This window comes from Mesoplodon densirostris, chromosome 10 (assembly GCF_025265405.1).
Source record: "Mesoplodon densirostris isolate mMesDen1 chromosome 10, mMesDen1 primary haplotype, whole genome shotgun sequence".
Classification (NCBI taxonomy): Eukaryota; Metazoa; Chordata; class Mammalia; order Artiodactyla; family Ziphiidae; genus Mesoplodon; species Mesoplodon densirostris.
The window spans coordinates 11,636,286-11,658,529 of NC_082670.1; positions in this window are offsets into that span (position 1 = coordinate 11,636,286).

The window sequence follows — 22,244 nt, forward strand, 5'->3', positions numbered from 1 at the left end:
CTCTCTCTCTCTCTCTCTCTCTCTCATTAGATTTCTACTCTTCAGGAAGTGTTCATTATAGCCCATAGAAAATATTCAACCTTAACAAAGGGAAAAGCAAGTCACTTCCCTCTGCAAGGGATAAGAATAGGATACACGTTCCCATTTTTGGACCTAGGGAAGAATCAGTTTTGGTCTCCTCTCTGAAATATGAGTGAAATTTGAGTGTCTAAGGGGCAATGCAGAGCCACAGGGGGCGCTAAATCGGAGAGAAAACAAATATCTTTGACATTGCTAGGTAGGTTCTATCTGCCTTTGGAATCACCTGAGACACAGAGTCCTTGACTACCCTTCTTCAGTTCTCATCCAATCTGTTACCATATTTTTTGTATTTTTCTCTTTCCTTTAATTTTTTATTCATCCCTCAGAGTGATGAGCCAATGCCTTTAAAATAGTAGTTATTCAATAAATATTCCACAGACGAATGGATTTTTCTCATTCACTTCTAGGCTTCCAGTGCTTGTTCAGCTCTATCTCTCAACAGGTATCAGTGTGCAGGAAGTTTAGAAATACCACTATGGCAATTACTACAGGAATTACTTCTCCTGCTTCTTTAACAGCTGGGGCATTATATGCTAGAGTGGGTTACTCAAACCTGAAATTATTTACCATAAAAAATGTGACTTGGGATCAAATACAGATGGGAAGAAAGGAAGATTTTGATTTCTAGATTCACCTCAACATCACAGAAACCATATAGGCATCCTCCTCTTCTTTCACTCTTTCTTTCATGATCAGTGGCCAGTAAATGTGAAGGTAACTAAGGCGCAAAAGGAAGGACAATTCTCAAAAAGGCAATTAGAAGTTTTAGACAGAGAAGCATAGCTCTGACACATCTTTCTCGAGAGCATCTGCTCCCACCTTTCAGAATGCCACCAGCTTTTCTTTTCATCCATAACTTCTATCACCAGGTCCCGGGTTACTAACATAAATTATGGATAAAGAATTGGTAACGGAAGTTTCATAGCTTCTCTGGATCTCGTAAAACAAAAGGGAACTGTCTTCCTAGATAGAAATGTTCCCACTAACACAAGTAAAGGAACAAAGAAAAAAATTGCCTTGATGCTCGTCCCCCTTGTACTTCCCACTTCCTCACCTTGAAAACAAACTACTGAGAATGTTCACAGAAGGAAGGTTCTGCTCAGCCTTTGGGAGACTGCAGTACCTAATCTATATTCTGCAATAACATGAGTTGACAATATCAGCAAATATATTGCGCTCAAACAAAATTGTTTCAGGGTAGAATAGAAGTGATATCAAGAGATAAGGCTAGGGCACCACACAGTATTCATCTGAGTCCCCATACCTGAAAGTACCAGAGAGCAGAGGGTATTCCAGGCCTGGAAGAAACTAGAGTCACTTGATCTACCTGTGGTTTTCTACTAGACCAAAATGGGATAGTAGAGCCAATGTCCAATTACACACTGCATAAACTCCAGAGCATTTCAGAGAAGCTCAATGCTTCTTCTCAGTAGTGATGTTGAGGCACCATTATATCAGCTTTTCAAAGTCAGATCCTTTGGATAAGTCAGATCCTGTGTGATATTTACATAACACACACGTGTTCACAAGCAACTCTGGGGACTTGTCCACAATCTTCTCAAATGTTCCCAATTCTCTGCTTTGTCTCCTAGAACCACTTTGTCCTGTTCAACACATGACAACCCACCCAAGAAGAATCTCATAGCCTTCTTAAGTCTTTCCCTTTTTTCTTGATGAAAGAGTCGTTGTCATTATTGAGTCTTCTCTTCTTCCACACAAGATGGTACACAGTATTCGCTGTTCTGGTCAAAATCATTTTGTAAAGCACTTCACAAGTGTATTCGGATGGTGGCTAATATGGGGGTTTTTGAACCACTGGTGAGAGATGAGTTAGGTCTGGTTATCCAGAGACTGCAAGGCTTGTGCCTTTGGCTTTTGCTGTGTGAAGCAGCTGTGCAGCCAGAATGCAGAATGAATCTTTTGGGACCATTGGACCCAGATGTGCTCATGAAACTCATCTAAAAAAATCCTTATAAGGTACAAAAGTGGAGGAAAGAAGCTTGACAGACCCAGCCAAGACCTTAACCCTCAGTGTCGATTGCAAAGACAGTTGCATTAACGGGGGCAGATGCCTTTTGTTCTATGCTTAGTCTTTCAGGTCAAGCTAAGGTATAGTTCAGGGGTCAACAAGCCAGGGGCCCCTCAAGCCAAATGTGGCCCGTTGTCTGTTTTTATATGCCTGAGTCAAGAATGATTTTTACATTTTTAAATTGTTGGGGAAAAAAATCAAAAGAATCATATTTTGTAACCCATGAAAATGATATCAAATTCACATTTTAGTGTCCATAAGTAGTTTTATTGGAGCAAGATTATACCATATTGATGAAGGCTGCTTTTTCTCTACACAAACAGAGCCGAGTAGTTGCAGGAAACCATATGACGAGCAAAGAAAAAAAAAAAGTTTTCTGACCCCTGATAAAGTTCATTCTTAAATTCAACCTCGTTCCTTAAATAGATGTGTGAGGACTTGCTCAAACGCATGGATTCCTTTTAGAGGATCGCTATGTCATCTATTGGGGAATGAGACACTAGGTTTTATCAAATAGAAACTGACATGGGACAAGTGACTTGACCAACCTTGACCATTAGTCAGGGAAACACATGAAAACCATGAAAAGATACTGTTTCACACCTACCACTTTGTAAAGAAATTTTAAGTCTGATAACATACTGTGTTGTAAAGGGACAGCGCCATATGTATGGGCACTGCTGGTGGAAATGAAAACTGCCACAACCGTGTTGGAGAGAGCGGCTTGGCAATTCCTAGTAAAATGGAAGGTATATTCATAAGACGACCTATGATTCCACTCCCAGGTTTATCCTCTATTCTGAAGAAATTCTAGCACATTCACAAAAGGAAACACATAGAAGGATGTTCTGTGTAGCCTGGTTTATGTGGTTAATGGTTTTCCCCATCCCTTCCAGGCACATGGTAGGCTGCGCTTTCCACTCCCTTGTGGCTGGGTAGAGCCCTATGGCTAGTTTTGGACATTGGGTTGTGAGCAGAAGTGACACATGTCATGGCTGGAGTGTATATAAGGCCAATGTGAGATGCTTCCAAGTTATAACAATCCATAGAATCAAAGAAGAAATTAGAGTGGAAAATAGATAATACTTCAAGTTAAATAATAGTACTCCATATCAGAACTTATCATTATACTACCAAATACTACATATCAAACCTATAGCCATGCTTAAAATGTAATTTATAGCTTCAAGAGCATATTAGGAAAGAAGAAAAATCTGAAAAAAATCAATGAACTTTGAGTCTTAGTTTGGACTCCACTCCTCAGAAGCAGATGGCAAGCCTACGATTCAAGGGCACACAGTTTACTGGGAAGAAATTAGTCTGCCAGGGCTGCCATAACAAAGTACCCCAGACTAGATGCGTTAAACAAGAGAAATTGATTTCTTCACAGTCCTGTAAAATGGAAGTCTGAGATCAAGCTGCTGGTGGCACTGATTTCTTCTGAGGCCTCTCTCCTTGGCTTGTAGATAGCCACCTTCATCCTGTGTCCTCACATGGCCATTCCTCTGTGGTTGTCTGTGCCCTGACCTCCTCTTCTTATAAGGACAGCAGTCAGATTGAATTAAGGCCCATCCCAATGACCTCACTTTAAATGAATCACTCATTTAAAGGTCCTATCTCCAAATACAGTCACATTCTGAGGTACTGGGGGTTAAGATTCCAACATATGAATTTTGAGGGGAACACAATTCAGCCGTAACAGGGAGGGCTGGGAAGGTACAAACACAAATAGAAAGTAAGACAGAGAAGGGAAGGCAGCCAATAAAGGGTATATTATTAAGGCAGCCATCACAACAGGTGACTGGAGCTTGATAACCAAGGAATACTCTATAAAACTATGTAAAATATGCATTAGAATTATCCTGGCCAAAGGACAAGAAGATTGGTATATTTACGCCCTGACAGCCTTCAGCCTTTGGTTAAAGGTTTCTCCCACGGATGTTAGTTCCCAGGCACTTCTAGTCCACTACTCCACAAAGAGGGTTCAGGCAGCTCAGTGGCAGCCCTCTGACAAAGAATTAGATGTTGGCCCTTGGAACTCAGGCTGGTGTGCATGAGAATGGCAAGGGGGCATATGGGCAGAGCCCCAACAGTGTCTGCTTAGCAGCCCTCTCCAGAAGTTACAAAAAGAGGAGTAAATGAATCCAAAGAGAATGCAATAATTAAAACAAATTCAAATGTATAAATAGATAAATCTACAAAACTATGGATTGATTCATTAAAATACTAATAAAATTTTAAAATTACTGTTACGACTTCCAAAATAAACAATGTGAGGAATTTTAAAACAGGACATCATTACAGTTCCCACAGACATGAGCTCATTAAGAGAAGAAATAGAAATAAAAGAGAGAGCAAGTAGCAATTCCACACCTATGTATATATTCAAAAGAATTGGAAACAGGTACTCAAACCTAATACATGTACATGCATGTTCATAGCAGCAATATTCACAAAAGCCAAAAGGTAGAAACAATCCAAATTTCCATCAATGGTTGAATGGACAAGTTGTGGTATATCCACACAACAGAATATTATTCAACCATAAAAATGAATGAAGTACTGATATATTCTACAACATGGATGAACCTTGAAAACATTATGCTAAGGGAAAGAAGCCAGACACAAGAGACCATATACTGTATGATTTCATTTATATGAAATATTCAGAAGAGGTAAATCCATGGAGACAGAAAGTAAATTGTTGCTTACAAGGGCCCAGGGGGAGAAGGGAATGGGGAGTGACTGCTTAATGCGTTGAAGGTTTCCTTTTGCGGTGATAAAAGTATTTTGGAACTTGATAGAAATGTGATTGTACAACCTGTGAAAGTACAAAAGAACACTGAATTGATCACTCTGAAATGGTTAAGTTGATATGTGAATTTTACTTCCATAAAAAAATTAAGTGAGGGGTAAGGGGGACAGGGATAAATTGCAATATTGGGACTGACACATACACACTACTATATATAAAACAGATAACTAATAAGGACCTGCTGTATAGCACAGGGAACTCTACTCAATACTCTGTAATGACGTATATGGGAAAAGGATCTAAAAAACAGTGGATATATGTATATGTATAACAGATTCACTTTGCTGTACACCTGAAACTAACACAACACTGTAAATCAACTATACCCCAATAAAAAAATTTTTTTTTCATTTTTAAAAATTAAGAGAGAGTATGAAAAAAGGAGTAGAACTATCTGGTGGTATTTAAGTTTGGAGCACAGGCCACATGCCAGATCTACAGTTGCCACACCCTGACCATTTTTAATATTTTGATGATCTCAGCAAGTATTCCCAGTTGTCCTGTAAGGTGAGGATTACTAATAATATTCATTTTTACAGGGGAGAAGGGAGTTCATGGGAAAGACCTGATCATTTCCCTGTCTTCGTGTCACTTTGTGTTTTGCCGAGTTGATCCAGAGTATCTCTCTTGAGAAGCAGAACCCAGAAACATAGACGAGCTTACTTTAAGGCTTGGAGATGTCTCAGCTAAAAGAAGTGGGCAGGGCAGAGTGAAGTGCTCTGACATTCCAAATACAGCCCTGCTTGGTCACTTAGGAAGATAGATTTGTTGCTAGCAACAAGTATTTAGAATGTGTGTCATTTGGCATGTCTTGAGCTGTGAAGTAGATGCAATGCAGGCAAAAAATTGATGATGTTACAGGGAGGGGCTGTGTGGGGTGCTAACTGCCATCTGCAGTGCCTGGAGGAGGGGTGGAGAGGAGTGAAGAATCTCTTTCTTTTTAATAGATTTTCAAGATGGGAAAATCATATTGCAATCCCTGAGCATTTGGGAACAATTGTACTTAAGGTAGAAAGTACACCTAACGTGAAGCTGGGAAAACGGGACACTCTCTACAGACTCACTCTGCAGATTCCCTGGTGTCAGAAGAAAAGGTCAGAGCATTTAAATTGCCAGTGGTCCCCTTACTCCCTCCAGCCACTTAGGTGGAGCCCCAAAGAGACAGCAAAAAGCAGAATAGCAAGTACCGATGGCTGTGGGATTTGTAATCACCACGTAGGATGACTTCTATGATCTCTGGAAAAGTATGCAAAAGATGTTAGATGAGATAGTAGCAGAGAAGTGATGGAAGCCTAAACCACAACGCTACAGGCAGGTGGTGAAGCTAATTCTTTGGCTCGGTTTAGAACTTATATTAAAGGTACATTAGCAAAATCTCTGAGAACGGTATGTTATTCCCTACAATTATACCTGGAGAAGTAGGTTAATATTTAATCCTTATTTTAATTTTATGAAGGAGAAAATTTTATATTACAAATGTTAAAGTGCAAATTAGCATACAACCATAGGTCCAAAAGCTGAAAAGAATTTTGACTAAGTCCTAGAAGAAATCAAACTATTGAAAAAGAAGGGAGAAGAGGAAGAGGATTAAAGTAAAGTTAAAAGCAGAAAACCTTAGACTGAGAGGTTGGTTCAAGATGGCAGAAGAGAAGAACGTGCACTCACTCCCTCTTGCGAGAGCACTGGAATCACAACTAACTGCTGAACAGTCACCCACAGGAAGACACTGGAAGTCACCAGAAAAGATACCCCACATCCAAAAACAAAGGAGAAGCCGCAATGAGACGGTAGAAGTGGTGCAATCACAATAAAATCAAATCCCATAACTGCTGGGTGGGTGACTCACAGACTGGAGAACACTTATACCACAGAAGTCCACCCACTGGAGTGAAGGTTCTGAGACCCACGTCAGACTTCCCAACCTGGGGGTCTGGCAACGGGAGAAGGAATTTCCAGAGAATCAGACTTTGGAGGCTACTGGGATTTGACTGCAGGACTTCGACAAGACTGGGGGAAACAGAGACCCCACTATTGGAGGGCACATACAAAGTAGTGTGTGCATCGGGACCCAGGGGTAGGAGCAGTGACCCCATAGGAGACTGAATCAGACCTACCGGCTAGTGTTGGAGGGTCTCCTGCAGAGGCGGGGGGTGGCTGTGGCTCTCCACAGGGACAAGGACACTGGCAGCAGAAGTTCTGGGAGGTACTCCTTGGCGTGAGCCCTCCCAGAGTCCACCATTAGACCCACCAAAGAGCCTGTAGCCTCCAGTGCTGGGTCGCCTCAGGCCAAACGACCAACAGGGAGGGAACTCAGCCCCACCCATCAGCAGACAAGCAGATTAAAGATTTACTGAGCCCTGCCCACCAGAGCAATACCCAGCTCTACCCACCACCAGTCCCTCCCATCAGGAAACTTGCACAAGCCTCTTAGATAGCCTCATCCACCAGAGGGCAGACAGCAGAAGCAAGAAGAACTACAACCCTGCAGCCCGTGGAAGGAAAACCACATATACAGAAAGATAGACAAAATGAAAAGCAGAGGGCTATGTACCAGATGAAGGAACAAGATAAAACCCCAGAAAAGCAATTAAATGAAGTGGAGATAGGCAACCTTCCAGAAAAAGAATTCAGAATAATGATAGTGAAGATGATCCAGGACCTCAGAAAAAGAATGGAGGCAAAGATCGAGAAGATGCAAGAAATGTTTAACAAAGACCTAGAAGAATTAAAGAACAAACAACTAGAAGCATTAAAGAATGAACAAACAGAGATGAACAATACAATAACTGAAATGAAAAATACACTAGAAGGAATCAATAGCAGAATAACCAAGGCAGAAGAACGGATAAGTGACCTGGAAGACAAAATGGTGGAATTCACTGCCACAGAACAGAATAAAGAAAAAAGAGTGAAAAGAAATGAAGACAGCCTAAGAGGCCTCTGGGACATTAAATGCACCAACATTCACATTATAGGGGTCCCAGAAGGAGAAGAGAGAGAGAAAGGATGAGAGAAAATATTTGAAAAGATTACAGTCGAAAACTTCCCTAACATGGTAAAGGAAATAGCCACCGAAGTCCAGGAAGTGCAGAGAGTCCCAGACAGGATGAACCCAAGGAGGAACACACCGAGACACATAGTAATCAAATTGACAAACATTAAAGAAAAAGAAAAATTATTTAAAGCAACAAGGGGAAAATGACAAATAACATACAAGGGAACTCCCATAAGGTTAAATAGCTGATTTCTCAGCAGAAACTCTACACGCCAGAAAGGAGTGGCACAATATATTTAAAGTGATGAAAGGGAAGAGCCTACAACAAAGATTACTCTACGCAGCAAGGATCTCATTCCGATTCGACAGAGAAATCAAAAGCTTTACAGACAAGCAAAGGCTAAGAGAATTCAACACCACCAAACTAGCTCTACAGCAAATGCTAAAGAAATTTCTCTAAGTGGGAAACACAAGAGAAGAAAAGGACATACAAAAACAAACCCAAAACAATTAAGAAAATGGTAATAGGAATATACATGTTGATAATTACCTTAAATGTGAATGGATTAAATGCTCCAACCAAAAGACACAGGCTCACTGAATGGATACAAAAACAAGACCCAGACATGTGCTGTCTACAAGAGACCCACTTCAGACCTAGGGACACATACAGACTGAAAGTGAGGGGATGGAAAAAGATATTCCACACAAATGGAAATCAAAAGAAAGCTGGAGTAGCAATACTCATATCAGATAAAACAGACTTTAAAATAAAGGATGTTACAAGAGACAAGGAAGGACACTACATAATGATCAAGGGATCAATCCAAGAAGAAAATATAACAATTATAAATGCACCCAACATAGGAGCACCTCAATACATAAGGCACCTGCTAACAGCTATAAAAGAGGAAATCGACAGTAACAAAATAATAGTGGGGGACTTTAACACCTCACTTACACCAATGGACAGATCATCCAGACAGAAAATTAATACGGAAACAAAAGCTTTAAATGACACAATAGACCAGATAGATTTAATTGATATTTATAGGACATTCCATCCAGAAACAGCAGTTTACACTTTCTTCTCAACTGCACATGGAACATGCTCCAGGATAGATCACATCTTGGGTCACAGACCAAATTTAAGAAAATTGAAATCATATCAAGCATCTTTTCTGACCCCAATGCTATGAGATTAGAAATCAATTACAGGGAAAAAAACATAAAAAACACAAATACATGGAGCCTAAACAATACATTACTAAATAACCAAGAGATCACTGAAGAAATCAAAGAGGAAATCAAAAAATACCAAGAGACAAATGACAATGAAAACATGATGATCCAAAGCCTACTGGATCAGCAAAAGCAGTTCTAAGAGGGAATTTTATAGCAATACAATCCTACCTCAAGAAGCAAGAAAAATCTCAAATAAACAATGTAACCTTACACCTAAAAGGACTAGAGAAAGAAGAACAAACAAAAACCAAAGTTGGTAGGAGGAAAGAAATCATAAAGATCAGAGCACAAATAAATGAAATAGAAACAAAGAAAACAATAGCAAATATCAATAAAACTAAAAGTTTTATTTATCTTCTTTGAGAAGATAAATAAAATTGATAAACCTTTAGCCAGACTCATCAAGAAAAAGAGGGAGAGGACTCAAATCAATAAAATTAGAAATGAAAATGGAGAAGTTACAATGGACACCACAGAAATACAAAGCATCATAAGAGTCTACTACAAGCAACTCTATGCCAATAAAATGGACAACCTGGAAGAAATGGACAAATTCTTAGAAAGGTATAACCTTACAAGACTGAACCAGGAAGAAATAGAAAACATGAACAGACCAATCACAAGTAATGAAATTGAAAGTGTGATTAAAAATCTTCCAACAAACAAGTCTGGGACCAGATGGCTTCACAGGTGAATTCTATCAAACATTTAGAGAGGAGGTAACACCCATCCTTCTCAAACGCTTCCAAAAATTTGCAGAGAAAGGAATACACCCAAACTCATTCTATGAGGCCACCATCACCCTGATACCAAAACCACATAAAAGATACTACAAAAAAAGAAAATTACAAACCAATATCACTGATGAACACAGATGCAAAAATCCTCAACAAAATACTAGCAAACAGAATCCAACAACACATTAAAAGGATCATACACCAGGATCATGTGGGATTTATCTCAGGGATGCAAGGATCCTTCAATATATGCAAATCAATCAATGTGACACACCAATATTAACAAATTGAAGAATAAAAACCATATGATCATCTCAATAGATGCAGAAAAAGCTCTTGACAAAATTCAACACCCATTTATGATATAAACTCTCCAGAAAGTGGGCATCGACGGAACCTACCTCAACATAATAAAGGCCACATACAACCAACCCACAGCAAACATCATTCTCAATGGTGAAAAACTGAAAGCATTTCCTCTAAGATCAAGAACAAGACAAGGATGTCCACTCTCACCACTATAATTCAACAGTTTTGGAAGTCCTAGCCACGGCAATCAGAGAAGAAAAAGAAATAAAAGGAATACAAGTTGGAAAAAAAGAGTAAAACTGTCACTGTTTGCAAATGACATGATACTATACATAGAGAATCCTAAAGATGCCACCAGAAAATTACTAGAGTTAATCAGTGAATTTGGTAAAGTTGTAAGATACAAAATTAATGCACAGAAATCTCTTGCATTCCTATACACACGAAAGATCAGAAAGAGAAATTAAGGAAACAATCCCATTCACCATTGCAACAAAAAGAATAAAATACCTAGGAATAAACCTACCTAAGGAGGTAAAAGACCTGTACTCAGAAAACTATAAGACACCGATGAAAGAAATCAAAGATGAACCAAACAGATGGGGAGACATACCATGTCCTTAGATTGGAAGAATCAATATTGTGAAAATGACTATACTACCCAAAGCAATCTAAAGATTCAATGCAATCACCATCAAATTACCAATAGCATTTTTTACAGAACTAGAACAAAAAATCTGAAAATTTGTATGGAGACACAAAAGACCCTGAATAGCCAAAGCAGTCTTGAGGGAAAAAAACGGAGTTGCAGGAATCAGACTTCCTGACTTCAGACTATACTACAAAGCTACAGTAATCAAGACAATATGGTACTGACACAAAAACAGAAATATAGATTAATGGAACAGGATAGATAGCCCAGAGATAAACCCACGCACCTATGGTCAACTAATCTATGACAAAGGAGGCAAGGATATACAATGGAGAAAAGACAGTCTCTTCAATAAGTGGTGCTGGGAAAACTGGACAGTCACATATAAAAGAATGAAATTAAAACACTCCCTAACACCATACACAAAAATAAACTCAGAAAGCACTAAAGACCTAAATTTAAGGCCGGACACTATAAAACTCTTAGAGGAAAACATAGGAAGAACACTCTTTGACATATATCACAGCAAGATTTTTTTGACCCACCTCTTAGAGTAATGGAGATAAAAACAAAAATAAACAAATGGGACCTAATGAAACTTCAAAGCTTTTGCACAGCAAAGGAAACTATAAACAAGACAAAAAGACAACGCTTAGAATGGGAGAAAATATTTGCAAATGAATCAACTGGCAAAGGATTAATCTCCAAAATATATAAACAGCTCATGCAGCTCAATATTAAAAACCCAAATAACCCAATCAAAAAATGGGCAGAAGACCTAAATAAACATTTCTCCAAAGAACACATACAGATGGCCAAGAAGCCCATGAAAAGCTGCTCAACTAATTATTAGAGAAATGCAAATCAAAACTACAGTAAGGTATCACCTCACATTGGTTAGAATGGGCATCATCAGAAATTCTACAAACAACAAATGCTGGAGAGGGTGTGGAGAAAAGGGAACCCTCCTGCACTGTTGGTGGGAATGTAAATTGATACAGCCACTATGGAGAACAGTATGGAGGTTCCTTAAAAAACTAAAAATAGAACTACCATATGACCCAGCAACCCCACTACAGGGCATAGACCCAGAGAAAACCATAATTCAAAAAGACCCCACATGCACCCCAATGTTCACTGTAGCACTTTGCCAGGTCATGGAATAGCCAGGTCATGGAAGCAACCTAAATGGTCATCGACAGATGAATGGATAAAGAAGATGTGGTACATATATACAATGGAATATTACTCAGTGATAAAAAGGAACGAAATTGGGTCATTTGCAGAGATGTGGGTGGACCTAGAGACTGTCCTACAGAGTGAAGTAAGCCAGAAAGAGAAAAACAAATATCGTATATTAATGCATGTATGTGGACTCTAGAAAAATGGTACAGAAGAAGCGGTTTGCAAGGCAGAAACAGAGACACAGATGTAGAGAACAAACGTATGGACACCAAGGTGGGTAAGCGGGGAGGGGCAGCAGGGGTGGTGGGATGAACTGGGAGATTGGGATTGACATACACACACTAATATGTATAAAATAAATAGCTAATAAGAACCTGCTATATATAAAAAAAAAAAGAAAACAGACTTACACTTTATTTCTTAAACCCTAAAACCCTGTGCTCATCTGGTCATCAAGTTGATCAGTGCTTGATCCGTTGATTTAAACTCTGAATTCAAGTCCTTCCTGCCACTTTCCTGCCTTAATTCAATCCTGGGTTTTTTCTTTTCTTTTTTGTAAGTATGTTTTTTTATTGTGGTAAAATACACATAACATAAAATTTACCATTTTACCTATCTTCAAGTGTACATCTCAGTGGCATTAAGTGTTTTAACAATGTTGTATACAACCATCACCACTACTGAGAGTGGAACACAACTTTAAGGATGAGTTTTCTGAATTGGTTCTGGGAATTGACTCTCTAATCTGATTAGATTTAATAATGCTAATGATTCTATTTTCAATAATAAAGGCACAAGTAAGTTACATGAAGAAGTGCTCAAAATACCTGTGGTTGCCACTTCTGCTCTACTGCCTTCTCTATCCTACAAGAAGAGGCTAGGGTCTGGTTTATAGATGGTTCTGCACGGTATACAGGCACCACCCCAAAGTGGACAGCTGCAGAACTATAGCCCTTCTTTCTGGAACATCCCTGAAGGACAGCGTGAAGGGAAATCCTCTTAGTGGGCAGAAATTTGAGCAGTGCTCCTGGTTGTTTACTTTTCTTAGAAGGAGAAAAGTCCAGATGTGTGAGTATATGATTATATACTGATTCATGGGCTGTGGCCAATAGTTTAACTGGATGGTCAGGGACTTGGAAGGAATATGATGGGAAAACTAGTGATGAGAGTCCAGGAAGAGCTGTGTGGATACATGTCTCTGAATAGGCAAAAAAACGCAAAGGTATTTGTGTCCCATGTAAATGCTCACCTAAGGGTGACCTCAGCAGAGGAGGATTTTAACAATAGGATATCCTGTTTTATAGACTCCAGTTGGCCTTTTTCTCCAGTTACCACTGTCATCACCACAGTGGGCTCATGAAGAAAGTGGTCATGGTGGTAGGGATAGAGGTCATGCCTGGGCTCACCAGCAAAGACCTGCACTCACTAAGGGTTACCTGGCTACCGCCATTGCTGAGCATCCAATCTACCTAAGGCAGAGATCAACACGGAATCTTCCATATGGCACCACTACCTGTGATCAGCCAGCTACCTGGTGGCAGGTACATTGATTTCATTGGATCACTTTCATCATGAAAGGGGCAGCGTTTTGTTCTTAACACAGTAGAAATTCAGGATACAGACTTGCCTTCCCTACGTGCAATATTTCTGCCAAAACTACCATATGTGGACTTACAGAATGCCTTATCCACTGTTGTGGTATTCCACACGGCAGTGGTTCTAATCAGGAAAATCACTGCACAGTAAATGAAGTGCACAGAGGGCTCATGCTCATGGAATTCATTGGTCTGACCATGTTCTCCACTACCCTGAAGCAGCTGGCTTGATAGAGTGGTGTCATGGCCTTTGAAAACTCAGTTACAGCACCATATATGTGGCAATACCTTGCAGGGCTGGGACAAGGTTCTCCAGAAGGCCGTGTATGCTCTGAATCAGTGTCTAATATTTGATACTGTTTCTCCCACAGCCAGGGCTCATGGGTACAGGAATCAAGGAGTGGAATTGGAAGTGGCACCACTCACCATTACCCCTAGTGCCCAACTAGCAAAATTTTTGCATCTTGTTTCCTCAACTGTACACCATGTTGGCCTAGAGGTCTTAGTTCCAAAGGGAGGAATGCTTCTACCAGGAGATACACAAGGATTCTGTTGAACTGAAAGTGAAGACTGTTGCCTGGCCCCTCTGGACTCTTCACGCCTCTGAATCAAGAGGCAAAGAAAGGAGTCTTTTAGTATTACCAGGCCCTTGGATTAGGGTCAGTGAAAAACTACAACCACCCAACCCAAGAAGGATTACTCATGGCCCAGATTCGGGAATGATGGTTTGGGTCACTCTACCAGGTAAAGAACCACGACAAGCTGAGGTACTTACTGAAGGCCAAGGAAATACAGAATGGGTAGTGGAAGAAGGTAGTTTTAAATACCAGCTACGACCACATGACCAGTTACATAAACTAGGGGTAACAGACCCAAGAGACTGAAACCTGGATCCCAAAGGACGGTTTTGAGCGGCTGAATCAACTGGCTCTGCTGTCTGCCCTACCTCCGGACTTCTTATTAAGTGAAAGAAATAACCTTATTGCCTAGGTCAAGGTTTACTTATACTTTAAGCCAAAATTATCCCAATGGATACAGTCTGGGGGAGTTAGCAATACTGTTTCTGTTATGAGGGCCCCAAAGTCCGGGCCATGGGCTGACTTCCAAAGTAGGAGTGAAAGACATCCTTATACTATCACAACCCCACGAATACCTCTCTTCCCTTCCAGACTCCTGAAATTCCTTTACTAGGTGACAGAAATTATTTTTCCATAACTGACTATCAACCAGCTGACAAAGGAAAATGGTAGTAGAAAAAAATGCCTGGGAAAATGGTCAGTCTAAAAACTAATAAAGCATGCAGATTTAAACAAGACACACTTTACACTATCAAATGGATTTTAAAAGATCCTCACATTCAAATTGCTGGCCAGGTTGTGCTAACGTTTTTGAAAACAAGAAAAATGTATCAACTTCTCTGGTAAGTATCAGTCTGCTTGGGTTGCTGTAAAAAAATGCCATAGACTGCATGGCTTGAACAACAGACATTTATTTCTCACAGTTCTGGAGGCTGGAAAATCCAAAATAAAGGTGCTGACAGATTTGGTTCCTGGTGAAAGCTCTCTTCCTGGCTTATAGATGGCCGCCTTCTTGCTGTGTCCTCACATGGCCTTTCCTGGATACATGCACATGGAGGGAGTGAGCTCTATCTTCCTCTCCTTATAGGGGCACGAATCCCACCATAAGGGTCCCACCCTCATGACCTCATCTAAACCTAATTACTTCTCAAAGGCCCCACCTCCAATTAACATCATATTGGGGATGAGGGGTTCAAAATATGAATTTTGGGGGGACACAAATATTCAGGTCATAATGATAAGCAATGTTAAGTCCTTATTAAAAACCATAAAAAGGCTCACACTTTGGTCAATGCCCTCCAGCCAGTGACCACAAGGAACACACAGCACACCTGCATTTGACCAAGTTGGGTTTAATGCTTGTGGGGAACCACGGGGAAGCTCGGTGAGAGTCTCAGACAGGACTTATGCTAGGATTTTGGCTAATGTTAGATGTTTTGGGGGTGGATTTAAGGAAGTGGAGGTTTTCTCTGGATTGTTTGCTGTCAGGAAGTAAAGGTAATTCTATGAATAAATCTCCTCTAGAAAGAGGAAAGAATAGGGTGAGGCTAAAGCTAAAACTGGTAAAGAAGCAGAAATCACTCATATTATCCGGGATAGGAAGATGTTGGGTTATTTTTGTGGTTTGGACAATGTTCATGATTTTTCTGAGCTCAGACATGATTATGGAGTGACCTGGTCTAACGTTCATGTTCTGTGAAATTATTTGTGCTCCAACAGGAGAACTATAAGTTCCAGGCCAGCTCCTAGATGCCAAAGGCTGCTTTTCTCTTTACCTTTCAACTCAAACACAGTGTGTAGAAGTCAGCTGGGCCTGCCTTAACAAAATGCCCCAGAATGGGTAACTGAACAGAATTGTCTCACAGTTTTGGAGGTTAGAAGTCCAAGATCAAGGTGCTGACAGGGTTGGTTTCCGCTGAGGCCTGTCTCCTTGGTTTGCAGATGGCCAGCTTCTTGCTGTGTCCTCAAATGGCCTTTCTTTTGTGCATGAAGAGAGAGAAAGATCTCGGGCATCCCCTCCTCTTCTTACAAGGACCCCAGTATTGTCGGATTAAGACCCCATCTTTATGACTTCATTTAACCTTAATTACCTCCTTAAAGGCCCAATCTCCGATACAGTCATTGGGGGTTAGGGCTTCAATATATGAATTTGGGGGGATGTAATTCAGTCCATAACACTGTACATCAGGGCCCAAGATTTCTAAAGAGATCTTTCACAGAAGGTAAAAGTACTGTATATGTTGATCTACATTAATAGTAGAACTTAGAAATAACCAAGTATCAAAAAAAACGTAGAAAAGGCAGGTGATAGCTCAGAGGACAAATGGGCCCAGGGCTGGCTCAGATAGTATTAGGGTAGTGGGTTAACTGGTAACTGTTTTAATTATTAATTTTTTCATGTTTCCGTGATATTGCTTTTGCAGCAATTAAGATACAAATACCTATGGGAAAGTTGATAAATAGATTTAAGCTTTTGTGCCCCATGGGGTAAGTGAAAGCTAGCAAGTGCCCTGTCAGCAAGTTTTAGTGTGTTTATAGGTGGGACAATCCAAAGAGGGGACCCATGTGGCACTGAGGTGGAGAGGAGACCCATGTAAGCAGCGGGCTTTGCGAAAGACCAGAAAGGGCAGCTAGGGAAAACCCGGGAAATCTCCCGCCTTCCGATGCGCCTGTTGTCAGTCCTGCTGTATCATCAGCCCGTGATGACCCAAATCACTTCCAGGCTCTGCCTTCAGAATTGAGCCAAGCTCCCGTGTGTCAGCTGCCATCCCCAACCCCAGCTGAACTCTCACTCGGGTCAAGAAACATTCCCTTAGGTAGGAGATGCTAAATGAGATTCCTTCCGGTCTGTTTTTGTTGTTGTTCTCATAACTGTTCTTTCAGGTTTTTTTTTACCTGAAAGAACTGCCCCCAATATAAAGACTGGGTGGGGTAGAGACCTTTATTTAAGTTGTAGATCTTGAAAAACTGCTCCAGATCCCTAAAGCGTGTGCATGGTACTGAGTTTGGGGACAAATCATTACTGAAGAGAACATACTGTAACCTTCATTCTCAAAGTGGAGTCCAATGCTACTATCTGGGCCAAATCTATTTTTAGGATGAAGGCTGCCATCTCTGGTAACAACAGATTGCCACTAAACAGTACTCTGTGCCCTGCTAGGCACGGCCTCAGAACGCCAGACCACGCACACCTCCCCTCTAATGCGGCGCACCCCACCCGCTCTTTCACACAGGGGCCCCTGGAGGTTCAAAGAGTTTAGTTTGAAATGAAACGGCCACTGGACAAAGCTTTTATTTTCATATGGGACAAACCTCATAAAGCATTTATTTCTCTTGATTAGTGTTCACAACGGCAGCCCAGAATGCTTTCTCAGGCCCATTTGTCGTTGATCTTATAAAACAGATCTCTCTTCTTGATCTGATTTTCACCCCCCTGTGCATTTGTTCTGCTTAAACCTTTCAGCACATTTGTTAACTTGAGTGACACTGAAAAAAATCGCCACCCCATTAATGTGGAGTCATGCCATCCATGGGATGTGCATAGTTCATTTAATCGGGACAGCTTGGTTCCTTCCCAGATGTTCCCTTTCAGCAGATACCATTGTGTTTTAAAACTTTGGATAATTATAGCTCTGTAAACCTAGAGGACAAGATTGGTTGGCTCCAGCCAGCTCCTTTCTCCTTATGTAATAGCTTCATTGTTTAGTAATCGCCCTATTCACAGAGCAAAGGGATCCATGTCAGCCAAGACATCTATTCAAAGCACTTCCCCTGTGCTGGATAAACAGGAGCAGAAGCAGTCTTACCCAGAGAACCAGAACACTCACAGGGGACGTGCTACAAGTTGGACCAGGGCTGCTTTTCCCTTCTCAAATGGAACCCTCCTTCAGAAATGGCTTCACCTTTTCTTCAGTAACAAATCAGCCTGCAGACAGAGTCTTTCCCTTTGCTGGTGAAATTCCTGCTAAATGCAGGGAGCCCCGAATGGGTGGGGCAGGCCAATGTGGGTGGTGGGCGAAATGCTGGGCCAACGAGAAACGAGATGAAGGGTGTGGGATGAGACACAGAGCACGGGGGATGGTCCACACCTGTTGTCCCTGTCAGGGGAGAAGAAATTTTCCTCCATCCTTCTAGGTTATCCTTCTGGTTTAAGAATTAAATTGACATGAGACAGATTAACAGGAGAAAATCAAACAAGAATTTGATAACAGGTACACGTGGGAGAGACCCAGGAGAACTGAGTTACTCACCAAAGTGGCCAAAGCCCTCACCTTAAACACCATCTTCAGCTCAAGACAAAAAGGGATGTTGGATGTAGTGGTTTGGGACATCAAAGGGGAGTGAAGGCAATTGACATGGAGGTGGATGAGCAAATGTTTGGTAAATAACTGTGTGCTGGACCCTGCAGAGACAATGGGACATGGAGCGGACTCTGATCTTTAGCCCCTTCCTGGAGTTCCTCCCACCAGACCTAGCCTGTATTCTTTGAGGGTATCTATGGTGATAGCTCTATTCTGGGTATGTGCCCTCTGTCTAAATTCTTTTAGGTAGTTAAGGGCAAGGTCAAAGTTTCTTTCTGAGTCTTTTGGGTCTTGATTATTTTCAGCTTGAAATAATCTGCATGACAAAGAGACATTTTGGGGTGATGAGTTTTACTCCCCCACATTCCCAAGGATGAGAGAAAGGAGACAGAAACTTCCCTAAGCTATTTCCTGGAAGAATCCAGAATGACCTCTGGGAGCTCTATGGGGGCATGAGAGGGAGCTGTGCAATGTAGGAAGAGGTAGAGAGTTCTTAGATTTTGTGGAGGATCTTCACCAGGGAGTCTATGCCCATGTTTCCCAGCCTGTAGGATCCCAGCAAATACTGGAGCCCAGTTTCCTCTGGCCAAGAGCCTGGAGCTGCCCCGTCAGAAAACAGAAGGCCCTCAGCAAAGCACCCCAACACGCAAGCTGCGCTTCTGCCTCCCCAGCTCTCTCCCTGCCCTGAGCCTGCAGCTCCAGGAGAGCAAACAGTGGAGAATGAGAGAAAAAACAGAAGGAGATTTAAAGCATAACAATAAATAGTGATATAGAACACCCACTGAAGCTGATTCAATATGGACCCGGAAGGTGCAGAAATGCTATGACCCATCCTTGAGAATCAATGTGCTCAAGACTGATTATTAGAAACATTTCTTTCTTTTTCTCTTTTCTTTTCTCTTCTTTCTTTCTCTCTCTCTCTCTCTCTCTCTCTCTCTCTATATATATATATATATATATATATATATATATATTTTTATATTTATATATTTTGTATGAGTCTATGCATGTGTGTGTGTATATATATATATATAATATATACAAATATATATATAGCATCATGGTTTTGGCATAAAAATTATTTTAGAGTGAAAATATTTGCAATGTTACCTGAACTTCTCTTATCTGACTAAAGCAGAGCCTTCTGAAAAATGCAGCTGCCACCAACCCCCTCCAAGGGGATTCCCTGCAAATTCCAGGAAGGAGACAGACTACCCATTCCCATCAGCATCAAGAAAAACCCAACAGAACCTGGTATACTTTCCCACTGAAGCCCCCCACCCATTTTGTTAAGTTGATATAGAAACCTTTACCTCTGAGTATTCAGTAAGTACTCATTACTGAGAATTCCCACAGGCACGTGTAAATAAACCTTGTCTTTTCTCCTATTAATCTGTCTACTGTTAGTTAATTTGCAGGCCCTGACCATTCAGCCTAAGTGGGTGGAAGAAGAGCTTTCTCCTGAGAGTTTATATGTGCAAATACACACACACACACACACACACACTTTCTGCTAACTGACTGAACCTGCAGGCCCTTTCAGATCTGAAAATATTCCGGCTCCCTGTCCCACAATGCCCCATTGTCACTCCCACCCTGACACACACATTGCACACATGCCACTAGAAGTGGGTCTCCTCCCATCGGGCTCTGCTTCTGTTGGGCGCATCAGCTGTGGTCTGCTGGGCTCTCATAACTCCAACCACAGCTGAGGCCCTTGGCCTTCAGGACACCAGAGTCGTCACTGGGCCTTCTATTGTTGACAAGAACTGCGGCCTGGGGTGGAGGGGGTGTCCTCAATTCCCCCTGTGATTTTCTATCAGACATCTCACTTTTAAGCACACTGTTTCCATTGTTTTGTTTTGTTTTCTTCCCTTTAAAATCCTGCCTTCTCCGGGGCTCCCCTGGTGGCGCAGTGGTTGAGAATCTGCCTGCTAATGCAGGGGACATGGGTTCGAGCCCTGGTCTGGGAAGATCCCACATGCCGCAGAGCAACTAGGCCCGTGAGCCACAGCTGCTGAGCCTGCGCGTCTGGAGCCTGTGCTCCGCAACAAGAGAGGCCGCAATAGTGAGAGGCCCACGCACCGCGATGAAGAGTGGCCCCCACTTGCCACAACTAGAGAAAGCCCTCACGCAGAAACGAAGACCCAACACAGCCAAAAATAAAATTAATTAATTAATTAATTAAAAAAAAATCCTGCCTTCTCCCCATGGGGCTTATATCTGTATCTGATGTGGCCCAGAGAGGGACCCGTCCCCATTTGGAAGCCCCAGCTCCCGCAGGCACCTGGTCTGCGGTCCTCAATGCACTTCAAACACCGCCTGGCACCCAGCCCAAGTCCACAGTCCTGTATCCATAAATCTAAAATCCAGGAGTCTCGGAAAACAGAAAGATTTTTATAACTGCTTTGGTGTGAAGTGATATAAGGCTCCATTTATCCCACTTAGTGTGAATATTCATGTATTTTGCTGGTACAGGACTGTGGAAATATTGATGTGTTTGATTCCCAGGGTGTTATCAAACATTTGGTTTATGCACCATGGTGCCTTGCTAAAATCTGAAACATTCTGAATTCTGAAACCTATCTGGCCTCCAGGGCTTCAGATAAGTGACTGTGGACTTCGCATGTTCCAGTAAATATGTGCTGATTGAACGTCTGACCCGCCCCGTCCTTCCTACACCCGGGTTTCCTTGCAGGTCAAGTTCTCGGTGACGTCTCCTTCCTCTGCGGTAGCAGCTGTCTCCAGGCTTCATGCGAACAGGCTCAGTGTGACCAGCGGGGACAATCCACACGTGGTCCAAAGCTGGGCCCTGACTGCCTGTGGGAGTGTTACGACACGAAGCTCATCCTTAGCATCACTTTAAGAAAATAAATAGAGAGATAGACAAAATATTTTCAGATCTGAGCAGGCACGTGGGGCCAGCTAGTTAACAGGAGAAAGAAAACAGAACAACAATGAAAAAAAAAGAATTGGATCTTGCTAGTAGTCAGTTACAAACACCTGAATGGATGAATATTGATGCTCCAGCCATACTGAATCAGCTTTAGATGGGTGTTCTAGAATCCTTTATGTTATTTTACTCTCCCTCCTTTTTCCCTTCTCTCTCTGCACTGCCCAAGGTCCGGGCTCTACTGCCGGTGTCCCAGATGGACATGGTTGGATTCATCAAGCCTCTTTCAAGGCCATGTTTCTATCTTTGTATGTGTATATAGGATTTCTACTCCCTCAAAAAGCCTCCCCCCACCAAACTGACTAAGCTCTGGGCCCTACAAAACATGGATGCTCCCTGGGGAGCTGATAGGCATCCCCGGCCCCAACATGGGGACCTGCGGGGGCTCCCTGCCGTCTTAAGTTTTTCACGTTCTTCCTGGTGGAGCATCTACATGGCAGACCTTCCTCATGCTGACAACAATGGTTTCTCACTTCCTTGAGTTTTTTACGCTAAAATGCTCCCTCCCTTCCAGGAGTCAGAGGCCAGAGAAAATAAGTGACTCAAAGGAAAGTCTATCTCTTGAGTTAGGTACTTTTGCTTTCACTTATGGATGAGAAAGAGAATGCTCAAAGCACTGAATGAGTCATTTATCTAAGATCACAGAGCTGGTTAGAAACCCAGTCAGAATTTGAACCCAGGTCCTCAACTCCTAAACTGCTGTTTCTTATTCTATTCCATATTTCTAATCCATCAGAGGCATTCAATTGAAGAAAGAGATAAATTAGGT